General features: G+C 49.2%; 1 protein-coding gene across 1 annotated transcript in view; it reads right to left on the bottom strand.

Annotated features, from left to right (window-relative positions):
* The window catches only part of ASCC2 (activating signal cointegrator 1 complex subunit 2), a 482,405-nt gene that overhangs the window by 415,152 nt on the left and 52,264 nt on the right, over positions 1-14,989 (bottom strand). The window lies entirely within an intron of this gene.

The following is a 14,989-nucleotide window of genomic DNA, read 5'->3' as shown; positions in this document are numbered from 1 at the left end:
CAACAAAAAGATGGTGGCAAAAATGAGGTGACAAGGGCAAAAAAACGGGGTAAACCACCCTAGGGCTGACAGGTCTAACACTCTGCATAGAATACATGCCATCTTCCATACCCTCCTGCCCTAGGTGCTCTGATCAGGACGCAGATCTTTTATACATGCTTTGTTCTTGCCCCAGGCTAGGGAGATACTGGGGTGGAATAACTGATACCTTAAAGGAATTTGTGGGAGACACTGGATGGCACACAGTAGACACAAGTATACTGGGAATATACATAAGACGAAAAGAGCACAGTGTACTGATTTGTTTTGAGTGCATTAAAATATTTGGTTCCAACGCACTTCAGAATTCACAAAAATATGCTTCAATTGTGCGTATCCAACGCTGTTGTGTGCTAGACAAAAGGATTAGGTTACTTACCCTGTAAACATCTGTTATTGGCATGCGGTGCTGTAGATTCAAATGCTGTGCATAAGTCTGCTGTCTCGTGTTGGGCTTGAATGATTACAAGTTGTTTTTGTTCCAAGAAGTTTAGAGTCAAAAGGTTATGTTACTCCTCCTGTTGGTGATACTGCGCATGGGCATCAACTCCATTGCCAGATTGTTTTGCCACAGGTGGGTGAGAACCGGAGTTGTAGTATGTACCACTAAAGTGATGACCATGCGAGTAATGTAACTTAAAGTATGTTAACTGCAACCTACATAGTGTGCTGGGGAGGAGTGAGGGCACATGTGAATCTACAGCACTACATTCCACAAACAGATGCTTACAGGGTAACAATCCTTTCGAGGCATGGGTGCCGAAGATACACATGCTGTGCATAAACAGTAAAGCAGTCCCTCTACCTAAGCAGTGGTTAACCCGTAGGGGTTGCAGTTGTTTAAAAAAAATAGTTCTTAGTAATGCTTGGCCAACACTGGAGTGCTGACGTGCTAATACATCCACACAGTAATGTTTTGTGAAGGTGCGTGGAGTGGACCATTTGATACTTTGCTAAGGTCAGCAATAGGAAAGCTCCTTAAAAATGCCATAAAACCCTTATTTCAAGAGTAGAGTGAGCTTTAGGGGAACAGTTTGTCTTTTAGCAAAACAAGTTTGGATGCATTTTACTATCCATCTTGAAATTCTGGTTTTTGAAATAGCATTTCCAATGTGAGGAGGAGAAAAAACAATGAATAATTGCTTAGTCTTTCTAAATGTTTTAGTGCTGTCAATATAATACATTAAAGCTCTTTTGACGTTTAAGGTATGTAGAGCCCTTTCTGCAACAGAGTCAGGTTGCAGAAAGAAGACAGGTAATTCTATAGACTGATTAATATGAAAGGGTGAAATCACTTTAGGAAAGAACTTTGGATTTTTTCTGAGCACTACTATGCCTCTATGAAGCTGGAAGAATGGTTCTTCCAAGGTAAGTGTCTGAATCTCACTAACCGGTCTAAGTGAAGTGACCGTGATTCAAAAGGCAAATTTCGAAGGCAAATATTGTAGTTGGTAAGTGTGCAGTTGCTCAAATGGAACCCCCATAAGCCTTGTTTATACAATGTTTAAGTTCCATGTTGGTGCAGGTGGAAGTCTTGGGGGAATTATTATTTTAAGTCCTTCCATGCCGGCATTAATAACAGGTATTTTAAAGAAAGATACATGTTGTATATTCTGCAAGTAAGCTGCAATTGCAGCCAGGTGTAAGCTTATTGAAGAATAGGCTAAATCCGTGGTTTGCAAATGCAACAAATAAGAAAGAATGGTTTGTATTTGTGTATTTAGAGGATTGACTTTTTGCTGCTGGTGTTATGGAAGGAATATGCTACTTACCAGTATGCATCTGTTCTTGGCATGTAGAGCTGCAGAGTTGTACACTTAGCATAGATCGCCATCTGGTGTTGGGCCCGGATGTTTGCAGTTTGTTTTTGTTCTTTGGACAGTCTTTGGAAGTCACGAGTTCGGTGACTCCTCCTTCGGTCCATACTGCGCATGGGCTTCGGCTCCATCCTCAGATTGTTTTTCGCCAACAGGGAAATGATGGAGCGTAGTAATAACAGTGAGAAACCCATGTGTGTTGTATCTAAATAAGATGGACAGGAACGAATACAGGTAGCCGGGGAGGCGGGTGGGCGTGTACAACTCTGCAGCTCTACATGCCAAGAACAGATGCATACTGGTAAGTAGCATATTCCGTTCGAGGCATATGAGCTGCAGATTGTACACTTAGCATAGATTATATAGCAGTACCCAACCTTAGCGGCGACCACCGGTATCCGTTGCAGCGGTTTGAAATAGTGTCTTTAGTACAGCCTGGCCCACACTAGCTTGTTGCTTGGAATGCACGTGTACACAGTAATGTTTTGTGAAGGTATGCGGTGTTGACCATGTGGCTGCTTTGCAGATGTCATCTAAGGGTATGTTCCCTAGAAAAGCCATAGAAGCCCCTAACTTTCTAGTAGAGTGGGCTTTAGGTGGAACAGATAATGTTCTTTTTGCCTTTTGATAGCAAATTTGTATGCACTTTACAATCCACCTAGCTATCCCTGATTTAGAGATGGGGTTGCCTTTATGCGGTGGAGAGAAGGAAACAAACAATTGTTTAGTTTTCCTGAAAGGTTGTGTTCTCTGTATGTAGTACAGTAAAGCCCTCTTAACATCAAGTGTATGTAGAGCCCTTTCCGCAACAGATTGAGGTTGCGAGAAAAAAACAGGTAATTCCACCGATTGATTGAGATGGAAGGGGGAAATGACCTTGGACAGAAACTTTGGATTTGTACGAAGTATCACTTTGCTGTGATGTATTTGTAAGAAGGGTTCCTGTACAGTGAACGCTTGTATTTCACTAACCCTTCTAAGGGAAGTGATAGCTACGAGGAAAGCTGTTTTCCAGGTGAGGAACTGTAGCTCACATTTATGCATTGGTTCGAAGGGCGGACCCATTAGCCTTGTAAGAACTACATTTAGATTCCATACAGGGGAAGGTGGTGCCCTGGGAGGAATTACTCGTTTAAGTCCTTCCATAAAGGCTTTAATAGCGGGCACTCTGAACAGTGATAAATGCTGTCTGTTTTGTAGGTAAGCAGCAATCGCTGCTAGGTGTAGGCGTATGGATGAATATGCCAGGTTACACCTTTGAAGATGGAGTAGATAGCATATGATGTGCTGTATGGATGCATCTAAAGGGTTGATTGTATTGTTACGGCAGTAAACAACAAATCTCTTCCACTTTGCGGCATAGCATGCTCGAGTGGTAGGACGTCTGGCTTCCTTGATAATGTTCATGCAATCAGGGGGAAGGTTAAGGTATCCAAATTCAAAGATTTCAGGAGCCAGATCGCAAGGTTGAGCTGAGCTGGGTCCGGGTGCCTGATTTCTCCATGGTTCTGAGTTAGGAGGCATGGGGACAGGTGCAGTTTTTGATGTGGTACCACCGATAGCTGTAATAGTGTGGTGTACCACGGCTGCCTGGCCCATGTTGGGGCTACCAGAATGAATGTGAGGGAGTGCTGTTGTAGCTTCCTGACCACTAATGGAATTAGCGGGAGAGGTGGAAAGGCGTATACAAATTTGCCTAACAAGTTCATCCATATCGCATTGCCTTTGGACAACGGGTGTGGGTATCTGGCGGCGAAGCTTGGGCATTTTTTGTTTTCGTGGGTGGCGAAGAGGTCTATCTGAGGATGCCCCCACTTGTGGAAGAATGGGCGAAGAACTTGTGGATGCAGTTCCCATTCGTGTAGTTGTTGCGTTTGTCTGCTGAGCAGATCTGCCATGGTGTTTTGTACGCCTGGAACGTGCTGTGCCAGGAGAAAGATGTTTTGAGGAATTGCCCATCTCCATATGCTCTGGGCTAAGCGGGAGAGCTGGGGAGAGTGTCTTCCCCCCCCTGTTTTTGAATATAATACATTGCAGTCATATTGTCTGCGCGAATGAGGACTGCTTTGGCTGAAATCTGTTTTTGAAAGGATTTTAGGGCTAGAAAGATCGCCAAGAGCTCCAGATGGTTGATGTGGAGCGACTTTTGCTGTGGCGTCCATAGACCTTGCATTGTGAGGTGTAGGAGGTGCGCTCCCCAGCCGGAGAGCGATGCGCCCGCCGTTAGAATCACCTGAGGAACCGGGTCCAGGAACGGCCGCCCTTTGGAAAGGTTTGTGGTGTTCCACCACTGCAGAGAGTGATGGGTGCGGCCGTCCACCAACACCAGATCCGTCAGCTGTCCTTGGGCCTGGTGCCACTGTTGTGCTAGGCACTCTTAGAGTGGATGCATGTGTAGTCTTGCATGGGGCACTATGAAGATGCAAGATGCCATCATCCCTATGAGCTTCATAAACACTCTTGCTGGAAGAGAGTGCTGAGGAAAGAACTTTTGGCGCAAGGCTTGTATGCTTGCGATTCTGGCTGAGTTTGGATAGGCAATACCTTTGGAGGTGTCTATAGGGGCCCCGAGATATTGTTTTGTGTGAGATGGTACGAGGTGGGACTTTTGGTAGTTCACCGTGAAGCCTAGCTGGTGGAGCAGTTGGATGGTGCTGTTTGTATGTTGCACACATTGGTTGTAGGACGCGGCTTTTATCAGCCAGTCGTCTAAGTAAGGGAAGACGTGAATATGTTGACGTCTGAGGTGTGCTGCTACTACTGCTAGGTATTTGGTAAACACCCGTGGTGCGGTGGTGACCCCGAAGGGGAGAACTGTGAACTGGTAATGTTGACCGTCCACCACAAACCTGAGGTACTTCCTGTGAGAAGGGTGTATTGGAATGTGAAAGTATGCGTCTTTCAGATCCAAGGTAGTGAGAAAGTCTCCTTGACAGAGGAGCGGGAGGACTTGTTGTAGGGTGACCATGTGGAAATGGTCTGAATGTATGTATGCATTTAGAGGCCGGAGGTCCAGAATGGGCCTCAGGGTCCCGTCTTTCTTTGGTATCAGGAAATACAGAGAGTAGACCCCTTGATTTTGCTGATTGACGGGGACCTGCTCTATAGCGTGTTTTTGGAGGAGGGAGAGCACCTCCTGTTTGAGGAGTGTGGAATGTTCTTGAGACATTGGACGGTGCCTTGGTGGGATATTGGGTGGGGTAGAGGTTAGCTCGAGACAGTACCCTGACCGAATAATTTGGGTCACCCATTTGTCCGATGTTATGGATTCCCAGGCGTGGATAAAGTGTTGTAGTCTGCCCCCGACCGGAGTGGGATGGTCTGGGGGGAGCGGAGGGAAGTCATTGTGCGGGCGGGGTGGCAGAATGGGTGGTGTTAGTTTTGCCCCTGCCCTTATTGTTGTTGCCCCTGTATCCACCCCTTTGGTAGCCCTTCGAGAAGGTATTTTGAGGAGGGGACTTGTAGGAGGTAGAGGCGCTATCGGTGGAGTAGCCTCTGCCTGTGCTACGAAAGGATGAACGCCGAAAGGAGTGTTTAGGGGTCTGTGATTGTAATGCCCCCATAGACTTTGCTGTGTCCGTGTCCTTTTTCATTTTTTCTAATGCTTCGTCTACCTTTGGCCCAAAGAGATTTTGTTGGTCAAAGGGGTGATTTAGTATGGATGCCTGGACTTCTGGCTTGAACCCTGAGATCCTGAGCCAGGCATGACGACGAAGCAGGACACTAGTATTTATGGCTCTAGAAGCAGTGTCCGCTGCATCGAGGGCACATTTAATGGAGGTGTTAGTAATTAGCTTTCCCTCCTGTATCAGGTCATGAGCTTTACGTTTGTGTTTTTCCGGGAGGTGCTGCATAAGAGCCTCAAGCTCATCGTAGTGTGCCCTGTCATAACGCGCAAGCAGCGCTTGTGTATTCGCAATGCGCCAGATGTTCGCGGCTTGCGAGGCGGTGCGTTTACCAGACGCATCTAGGAGTTTCGATTCCTTATCTGGCGGTGGGGTCTCACCTGAGGACTGGGAGTTAGACCGTTTTCTAGCTGTGGACACAATTAGGGAATCTAAGGGAGCAGGGCCCTTAATGTATGTAGGGTCTGTGGGTGCCGCCTTGTACTTTTTTTCTATTCTAGGGTTTAAGACCCTGGCCCTGACAGGGTCTTTGAACACCTCTGCAGCATGCTTGGTGACACCCTTAAGCATGGGCAAGATGGCTGTGGACTTATCCTGAATATCAAATGTATCCAGTAAGAAGTCGTCTTCCACTGGTTCACTATGCAGTTCCACCCCATGGTAGTGTGCTGCTCTCTGCACTAAGTGGTGAAACCCTAGTGAGTCCTCTGGGGGAGATGGCCTGGATGGGTAGAGGTCATCCTGAGGCACATCCGGTATGTCAGGGTTTTGGTAATCTTCCCATGGGTCTGGGGTCCCCGGTGGTGTGGGGTCCATTGGGGCGTCCCCCGGGTCATAATCTGGATCCCCGTAATCCGGATCTGGGGACGGGGTCGGGGAATGATGAGGCAAGGGTGGCGGAGACCTGGGAGGGGGAGGAGGTGGAAGAGGTGGAGGAGGAGGAGGAGGTGTAGGAGGTGGTGGGGAGGGCACTCAGAGGAGATGTGGCAGAGTCCTTCCGCTTGGGCGGTGGAGGAGGAGCTGGTGTGTCAAGACGTCTTTTCTTGACAGTTAAAGTTAATAGCCCAGTCTTTGGATCCTTATATAAGGTCTTTTGATAAGGATCTGGTGTAAAAAGGTCCGGTGGCGCCGAATCGTCCGCTGGCGCCGATGTTTTCGGAGCCGAGGATTTGGGTGGTTTCTCTGCGCCATGCCTTTTTGGAACCTCCGGTTTTTTCGGCGTCGAGGTAGGCTTCGGCGCCGGAGCGTCGGTGCCGAGGGATTTGTGCTTGTGCTTTGTCGGCACCGAAAGTCCAGGCTTCGGCACCGGTGGCTTCGGAGTCGAGCTGGGCGTCACTTTCTTCGGTGCCGAACGGTGTTTATCGGCACCAGGTGTCGGCTGGCTCGAGCCCGAGCTGCCGTGAGACTTGTGAGGCTTCGACACCGGGCCCTAAGGTGGGGTGATAGAAGCTGCGTGTTTGGTTTTACCCAGGCCTGCAGGCGAGGGTGTAACCTGAGTCTCTTTGGTTTTGGGCGCGGGGGTGGGAGGGGGTAGAGTACTCAGGACCCTCTGCGCCGGTGTGATGTCCTCCACGTCGGAGTCGTCGGCCTCGGAAGCGCTGACGACGTCTTCCTCCTGCTCGGTGTGCTGTTGCCCCGAAGCTCCGGTGTCGTCTCCGAAGATGTCCGGTGGAGCCGCGGTCGATGAGTGCGCCATGGTGCGTCGAGCTCTTCGATCCCGGATGGTCTTTTTTGATCGAAAAGACTTACAGGCGGGTCAGTCTCTAGCCTCGTGTTCTGGAGAGAGGCAAAGGTTACACACCTGATGGAGGGCGGTGTGGGGAAATTTAGACCCACATTTTGGGCACTTTTTGAACGGAGTCCTTTCCATCGGCCGGGACCGGAGTCGAGGAGGGCCCGAAGGCCGGTGCCGATGTGTGGAATGGAGAAAAGTGCCGCTTCGAGAGATGAAGATAGATGAAGAAACTCGAAGAACGAGGATTTTCCGTCGAGGCTGGAACCGTAGAAGTTCGAAGCCGGAGCACGAAGTATCACATCCGAGCCCGATGGCGGATAAAAACAATCTGAGGATGGAGCCGAAGCCCATGCGCAGTATGGACCGAAGGAGGAGTCACCGAACTCGTGACTTCCAAAGACTGTCCAAAGAACAAAAACAAACTGCAAACATCCGGGCCCAACACCAGATGGCGATCTATGCTAAGTGTACAATCTGCAGCTCATATGCCTCGAACCAAATAGTTTCAATTTGGTAGCATAACATTGTCTTGTGGTAGGACTACGAGCATATTTAAGAATATCCATGCATGGGGGCGTGGCCAACTAGATGACCGATCAGACGCACCGAGCTAGTGCTCCCGGACCATAAATAAACAATCCTAAATAATCCTCAAGTCCCAGGCAGATTAGCAGGAATCGATGGCGAGTGTTGCAATCTCTGAAGCCCAGACACCGCTGATTGCTCCCGTTGGCTCCTAGGGGCTGCCTTCTGTCAAACACGACAAGTGAGGAGGCGATGGAGAAAAGTGGTGCCCCGAGATGTGGGGGCTGCTCTGGGTGAAAGGGACCCCGGTAGCTCTTTCAGTGTTGACCTGAGCTAAGTGGTGCCCTGCCACAGGGTCTCGGCGGGAAGCTGCTGGGCTTGCGTCGTTTGGTTGGCCCGAGCTGCCCAGATGGCTCCCTGAGGTGACAGAAGTCGGTTGCGGTGGCAGAGCACAGTGCCTGGAGTCGCAGTGCCTGATCCTGGGACCCCTAGGGTGATGACAGAGCAGATTGGCTCAGTGCGATCCTACAGTTAACAGAGGGACTGGAGTTGCCTTACGGTGGCCTAGAGGGGAGTGCTGCCCCCTGAGCTGAGGCCCGGCGACATTGTGGTGGAGCTGCGAGACTGTACTAGGCCCGCGGTGCAGAGACACAGGCGGCCCGCCACAGAGGTATTGTGACTGACCTGGGAGTCTCCAGAGGCTGTTACCTAGCAAGGTCTGGACTGATCTGCCTGGGGGCCTGCATCGCTGGCCTGGGTGGTTAGGCTGTGATCCAGGGGCGAGGTAGCTACTGGAGGTACGCCCGATCAGGGCTTTAATAATATCAATAAATCTACTCTCCCTCTCTGAGATGTGCCCACAGGAGTGGATGGATCCTGGGGAAGATTGTTGCGACTGACCTGATGCTTTGGGCATTGAAGGATGGCCCCGCACTCTAAAGCAAAGGAGAAGCTGTGGTGCTTTTGTCCCATTGAGTCATGAGGCTGTGGTGTGGTAGCGGAGGAGCTGGGGGCAAATCTCCCCCATGTTGAGCTGCGGGGGCCCTGCCTCTTGAGGGAGACGAGACAAGTGGGAATGTGGTGTTTACTCCCTAACCCCCTCACCTTATCCCCCGTCTCATACCCCCGTCTGGCCTAAGATTGCAGGGCTACAGGAGGTACGGCAGAGGGATGCCTGAGGACAGTATTTCAGGCCTACTAGATGTAGGACCTATCCCATAACCCTGTCGGCTGAAGCGACCACAGACCGGGTGCTACGGGACCATCTTTTTGCTGCCTGGTCTGGGGTGCTGGCCTTATGGTGGGTGAATCCTTAGCTCCAGTCGTCGGCCCGCTCTTGAAATTGGCCTTGATGGGCGTGGACTAGATGCTGACGACATGATGCTATCTTCATTGAGCTAGACAGGTGCACAGTGTCTGTAGTACTTTTATAAACTGTATGTGAGCTGCTGAGTGTCTTCCATTCTTCCTTCTGAGATAAGAAACTGCGTGCATCCCAGTAGACCACAATGGATCAGTACAACCACTGGTGCAGCAGAGGCCCCTCGGGGATAGATGCTGATGCTTTACAGACCCCTCAAGGTCCTACTGGCCCCTAGATGCTAGCGGCCATCAAGACTTCCGGCGCAGCAACACAAAGTAAAGTTGATGTGATGGCACACAATTATGAATCTTCTTCATGCAGATGTCCGGAAAGAACGCTCTACTGAAACTGAACACAATGTTTCTGCACTGCAGGCGGAGATAAAAACACTATAAGACACTGTGCTGACTCTAGAAGCCCAAACGCAAAGGTTGGAACTGCGCGCCAAAGAAGCAGAAGGTAGAAACCGTAGGTGCAGTCTGCGCTTCGTGGGGTTTCCCCGAGAAGGTGGAGGGATCTAGTCCTGAATGGTTCCTAAAAAAGTTGATCTGTAACCAGGTCCAAGATATTGGATTGTTCTCAATTTTTGTTCTGGAACGCGCCCACAGATCGCTGGAGTCACCCACGCCCTCACCGCTGGGCCACCCCTGGGGCCATCATACCCAAGATACTAATTACAGAGAGCAGGACGCTATATTGAAGGGAGTCCGTGGAGGTGGAGATCCCTCCTTCAAAAATCCCGTAATCCATGTATTTCCTGTCTACACCAGAGCTGTGCCTCAGGAAAGACAATATTTCACTGGGGTCAAGCAGAAGCTGTGGGCCATGGGACTGCAGTATATTCCCGCGATACCAACTAAATTTAGAGTTGTCCATGAAGGCTGCAGATGGCTGGATTACATCGGGAAGACAAGGAAAAATGGCAGGAGGAGAGGGGGGGCACCCGGAGAACACCAGCAAAAATCAGGAGGTGCAGCAGACGGAGGTGATGCTCCGAGTCTGGGTCGCTCGAGTGGTGGTCCAAAGGGATGGTACCTTGGACCTTGCGCAGAGGAGACAGGAGCGCAAACAGGCCAGGGCCCTCCTGGACTCAGTAACACTGGTTGGCACCAGTATGCAGCAGCTAGCGGACTCACCGCCCACTGATGCTGAACTGTCATGACCTGGTAGTGAAGTGTCGCTGGGTTTCCAACAAGGGAAACTCTGGTGACAATTTACCCAATAAGGCAATGGGCTTTATGAGATGTGAAGTGTCAGTGTTACATGAAGCTTCTTTGATTTGTGTGTCCTGTGGTGCACTGGATGCCCCGGAAATGCAGCAGTCATTGGGGCTTGGGCGCCTGGGAGGGTTTTCAGAAGCAGGAGGTGCGCAACATATCTTAGATCATAGCCACTCTCCCTTCCTCTCTGTGATGTGAATGGTTTGAGTGGAGAGACTGTATGGCTGTCCAAGTTGCGCATGATAGGGACACCATAGTGGCACCCAGAGTCAGGGACAACGGATGTGGACCTGGACTCAGGCTTTTGTCCTTGGGTGATATGACAAACTATAGGGTGGATGGGACACGTGATCCTGATTTCAAAGTTTATGTTTTTGCTTGATGGGCCGGTTTGGTTTGGCCCCATTAAGGAGACACAAGTTGATGATGTTTGCGTTTACCTAGGGAGGGTGTTACAATGTAATGGGGACTGTTATACATGGGATGGTGAAGACTGAAGTTGGGACGTGGTGGGGATGGAACAAGTGTAATCATGATGCATGTACTCAACGGATGATGCTACTCGACTTCTGATGTGGAATGTGAGAGGTCTGGGTACCTTTATAAAACGCTACAGAACGCACTCATATATAAGACGTATGGGAATCTAAACAATCATGTTGCAGGAGAACTTTTAACTGAAGGGGAAGAGTAGAATCCTGAGAAAAAACTGAAGGGCCGATTATATTCCTCAACTTATTCTTCGTACGCTTGGGGAGGTCTCCATAAGGGTGGCACCCGGTTGCCCGTTCCAACACATGGGTCATTTGGCTAATATAGAAGGGAGATATCTATTGGTACATGGTAGGCTGGATATGGGAGAATTGTGCCTCCTAAATATCTATGGCCCCCAACGTCGACGGCAGAGTTTTTTCTGACTCTCTAGATTGAATTCCTTCCTTAAGTGGATATGCCTATTGTTTGTCGGGGTGATTTTAATTGTGTTCTGGATGGTGTCTTGTATTGACATCCGAAGTGTGAGGGCACGATGCCCGCTATGTTGGCTGGCCTTGCTGAGTATGCACAAATTACAGTGTAGGGACATTTGGAAATACCTACATCCAGCAGGGACAGAGTTCCCTTATTACTTCCCCACACATCATGTCCATAGTAAACTGTATCAGTTTCTTGTTACCATGGGGAGGGCGTTTAATGTCAGAGGTGCGCGCTATCAGGTTCGGTTTCTCTGACCACTTACTTTTGGAATGTGATGTGAGTAGACACCGCCCGCTGATTCAGCTGTGGCAGCACCACCTGGAGTCGTTAGGAGACCCTGAGTTTCAAGTCGAAATGCAGCAGGCTTTACAAGACTTTTTCAATGTTAATTGGAACACTACGGAGGGCAAGGGTAAAGTGGTGATCCATGGGGAATGCCTGGGTAAACTTTATGGGACAAAGAGGCAGCTCGAGCAGGAGTTGCGGGAGGGGGCGACCCGACTTGCTTAGCTAGAGAGGGTATTGAGGGGAGAAAGATTTGGGGTACCTTACGGCCATTCATAGACAAGTGGAAGAAATGTGGGATAGACTGGACTGCAATGTGTGGTGTGTCTATAGACAGCGACTACACAGGGAGGGAGTCTGTGCAGGTCGCATGTTGGCCTGGTTATTGCAGCAAGAGAGGGCATGCCTGTGATACTCTCCTTGACAATGACAAATGGGTGGGTGGTGGTGGGCGAATCCGCTATTAGCCTGGTACTGAGAGATTATTTGGCTGAGATTTACAGAGTACCCGCACAGTACGGGACCTGGGCTCAGCTGAGTTCTTAAAGAGATATTGCTATCCCAAACTCGTCGGCATCTGACAGGGAGGACTTGGAGGAGGATATTCAGCTGGAAGAGCTGAAGGTTGCTCTCCAGGATATGTCAAGGGGGAGGGGGGCAGAGTGAGGGGGAGGGAGTCTCCTGGTCAGAATGGCCTTCCGATGGAGTTTTATCAGATGTACTCAGCGGACCTCTTGCCCAAACTTTTGGAAGCATTCCAGGAGACAGTGTCGGTGGGAATCCTACCAGACCATCTGAGGGAAGCCCTAATAATCATGCTGTTGAAGCCAGATTAAGACCTGAACGACCCAGGGTCTTCCAGACTTCTTTCTATGATAAATGCAGATGTCAAGCTATTAGCGAAGGTTCCTGGCGAAGTGGCCAAGGCAGGTGGTCTCGTTATTGGTGCACACTGATCGGTGTGGTTTTATGCAAGGCAGGGGAACACATCTGAACCTTAGAAGGCTTTCACATGTTATGCATGCCGTCAGAGACGCGGCAGTGGTCGCCTTAGATCTAGAGAAGGCTTTTGCTACCTTATCCTGGAATTTCCTCTGGAAGGTGCATGAGGTTTGGCCCACGGTATAAGGCATGCGTGTATAGCAAGGCACCGAGGGCAGGAGTGCGCTGACGGAACAGGTGGTCTCAAAGGCATTTGCTATTGGGCGTGGAACCAGTCAGGGTTGCCCGTTGTTGCCGCTCCTTCACCCTTACCATGGAGCCCCTGGTAAGTTACCTGCGGGATAACCTCAGTGACAAGTGGATATGGGTGGGTGACACAATGCATATAGTGTCTATGTATGCTGATTACACATTTTTTTTTTTTATATCAGACCCGATTTGCGCAGTCCTGCGATTATTACAACTTTTTGGCTGGTTTTGGAGGGGTATCGGGTCTTTGTGTAAATCATCAAAAAACAGTGGCAAGTTTCCCTTGGCTGCATTGGCCTCATGACCGGTACATGCGCTTCTGGTGCTGTATTTTCCTTGGGAGTCTAGCAATTTCAAATACTTAGGAATCCAGGTGACTCACAATGATAAAACTCATTATGACCTGAACATGGGCTGTGTGCTGATAGACCTTACACAATCCATAGAATTTTGGAAGACTCTACCGATGTTAGTTAAGTACCATGTGCCATTAAGAAAAATTATTTTATTACCACAATGCATAATGTGATGCAGAACACTTTTTGCATGCTCTCACCGGCCATCTTTTGGAAATTGGATGGCCGCCTGGTGTCGCTGGTCTGGGCAGGCAGGCGCAGCAGGGTTCAGCTGGAGATCCTGAAGCTGGATCAGGAGCAAGGTGGGTTGGGACTTCCTAAACTCCAAATGTACTACTTTGCGAGACTGCTTCAATATGCCGCATTGTGGTGTGAAGAGAAATTTAACTGGGAGAAAAAGCTTCTGGAGGAATTGGTGCTCTTGGCCAATCTCCCACGACTCCTTATTGGGGGACCAACCCTTGTGGGCCTACCATTAATAGTTGTACTGGTGGTGTCAATTTGGGAGAGGGTGGTGACATATGTGCTGAAGCGTTCACCATACGCAAAGATGCTTTTTCTTTTGAGACTTAAGCCCTTTTTATGCCTAAGGGCCACTATGGACTCTCAGCCCTGGTACTTACCAGGCACCGGATAGCTATTCGTTGCCTTCGGGTGCAATGGACCAATGCAGAGCAGGTTCATCTCTGTAGGGTCCGTACAGATGAGAATGCGGAGAGAGACCTTGAATTGTGGGACTAAATAATTGATTGCATGTGGGGATCGCAGTGAGTAGCCGGAGAACTCCGTAGACCACTCCTGCTCCTTCATGGGATCTCAACAGTCCACTGCTTCCTCTTGATTATGATTTGAGATGTGGGAGGCATGTGGATAATGTATCCCTTGCGGTGGCAAATTTATACCTTGCTGAGACTGTGGGATGTAATCGTGGGTCAAGTACTGATGTGTGTGGCATTGAACAAAGCAAACACAAGGAGATGTTAGTCCAAAACCGGTCCCAAGATGCTTGTTTCCTATCCAGAGAAGACACCATCATCTCCTTGTGTTTGCTTTGTTAGCTCTAAGTTGGCAGGGTATGCCCAGACGTGAGTCCCTTGCTCACTTTGCCACGGGATTCAAGCTAGCCTAGCTGATGAGGACTGTTAGTCCGAAACTGGTCCCAAGATGCTTGTTTCCGGTCCAGGGAAGACATGGCTTGGCAGTTCAGTCTGGACTGTTCCCATGAGGAACAGGGTCAAGACTGATGTGCATATAGCTGTGTCTGAACTGGGGTGGCAAAGTGAGCTAAAGAATGATGATGGATTCAACCCAGATCTGTGACTGGGGTTGAGTGTTTGAAAAGTTTCAGCACTCCGTCCATCATCTCCTTGTGTTTGCTTTAATATATAAATAGTATCATGGTTAACCAATTGGTGTGCAACAGTATAGTTTTGGAACAGCAGTGTTATATTAAAATACCTGGGATGGATACAACCCCGTAGGCAGTGAAACAGGATGCTAAGAAAATGCTTCATACACAAACATGTAAGAAAAAAAGCATTGCTTGAAAAGGATCAAGCATTCCAAATCACATCTCTCAAAGTTGAGAGGAAAAACCCCAGCATCAAAGGAACACCTTCTGTAACAAGGACGTCCTAATCCTATTTTACCCTCGGCATTGGTATCTAGGGCGCTCACGTCAAACAGGTCAATTAGGGATCAAATGTTTGAGGCTGAAAAGACAGGAACCAGAGTAGCAAGAAGGGTTGATGTCACTAGGCACAACACAAATATAGAGGTCGTCCAGCCACATTCTGAAACTTTTCATCTCATATCGACCACATTTTTTTCGCCTAACTGAAATCTGTCCTACACATG

This window comes from Triturus cristatus, chromosome 11 (genome assembly GCF_964204655.1).
Source record: "Triturus cristatus chromosome 11, aTriCri1.1, whole genome shotgun sequence".
Taxonomy (NCBI): domain Eukaryota; kingdom Metazoa; phylum Chordata; class Amphibia; order Caudata; family Salamandridae; genus Triturus; species Triturus cristatus.
The sequence above is the reverse complement of the archived record's forward strand: the minus strand, read 5'-3'. Positions and strand labels throughout refer to the sequence as shown.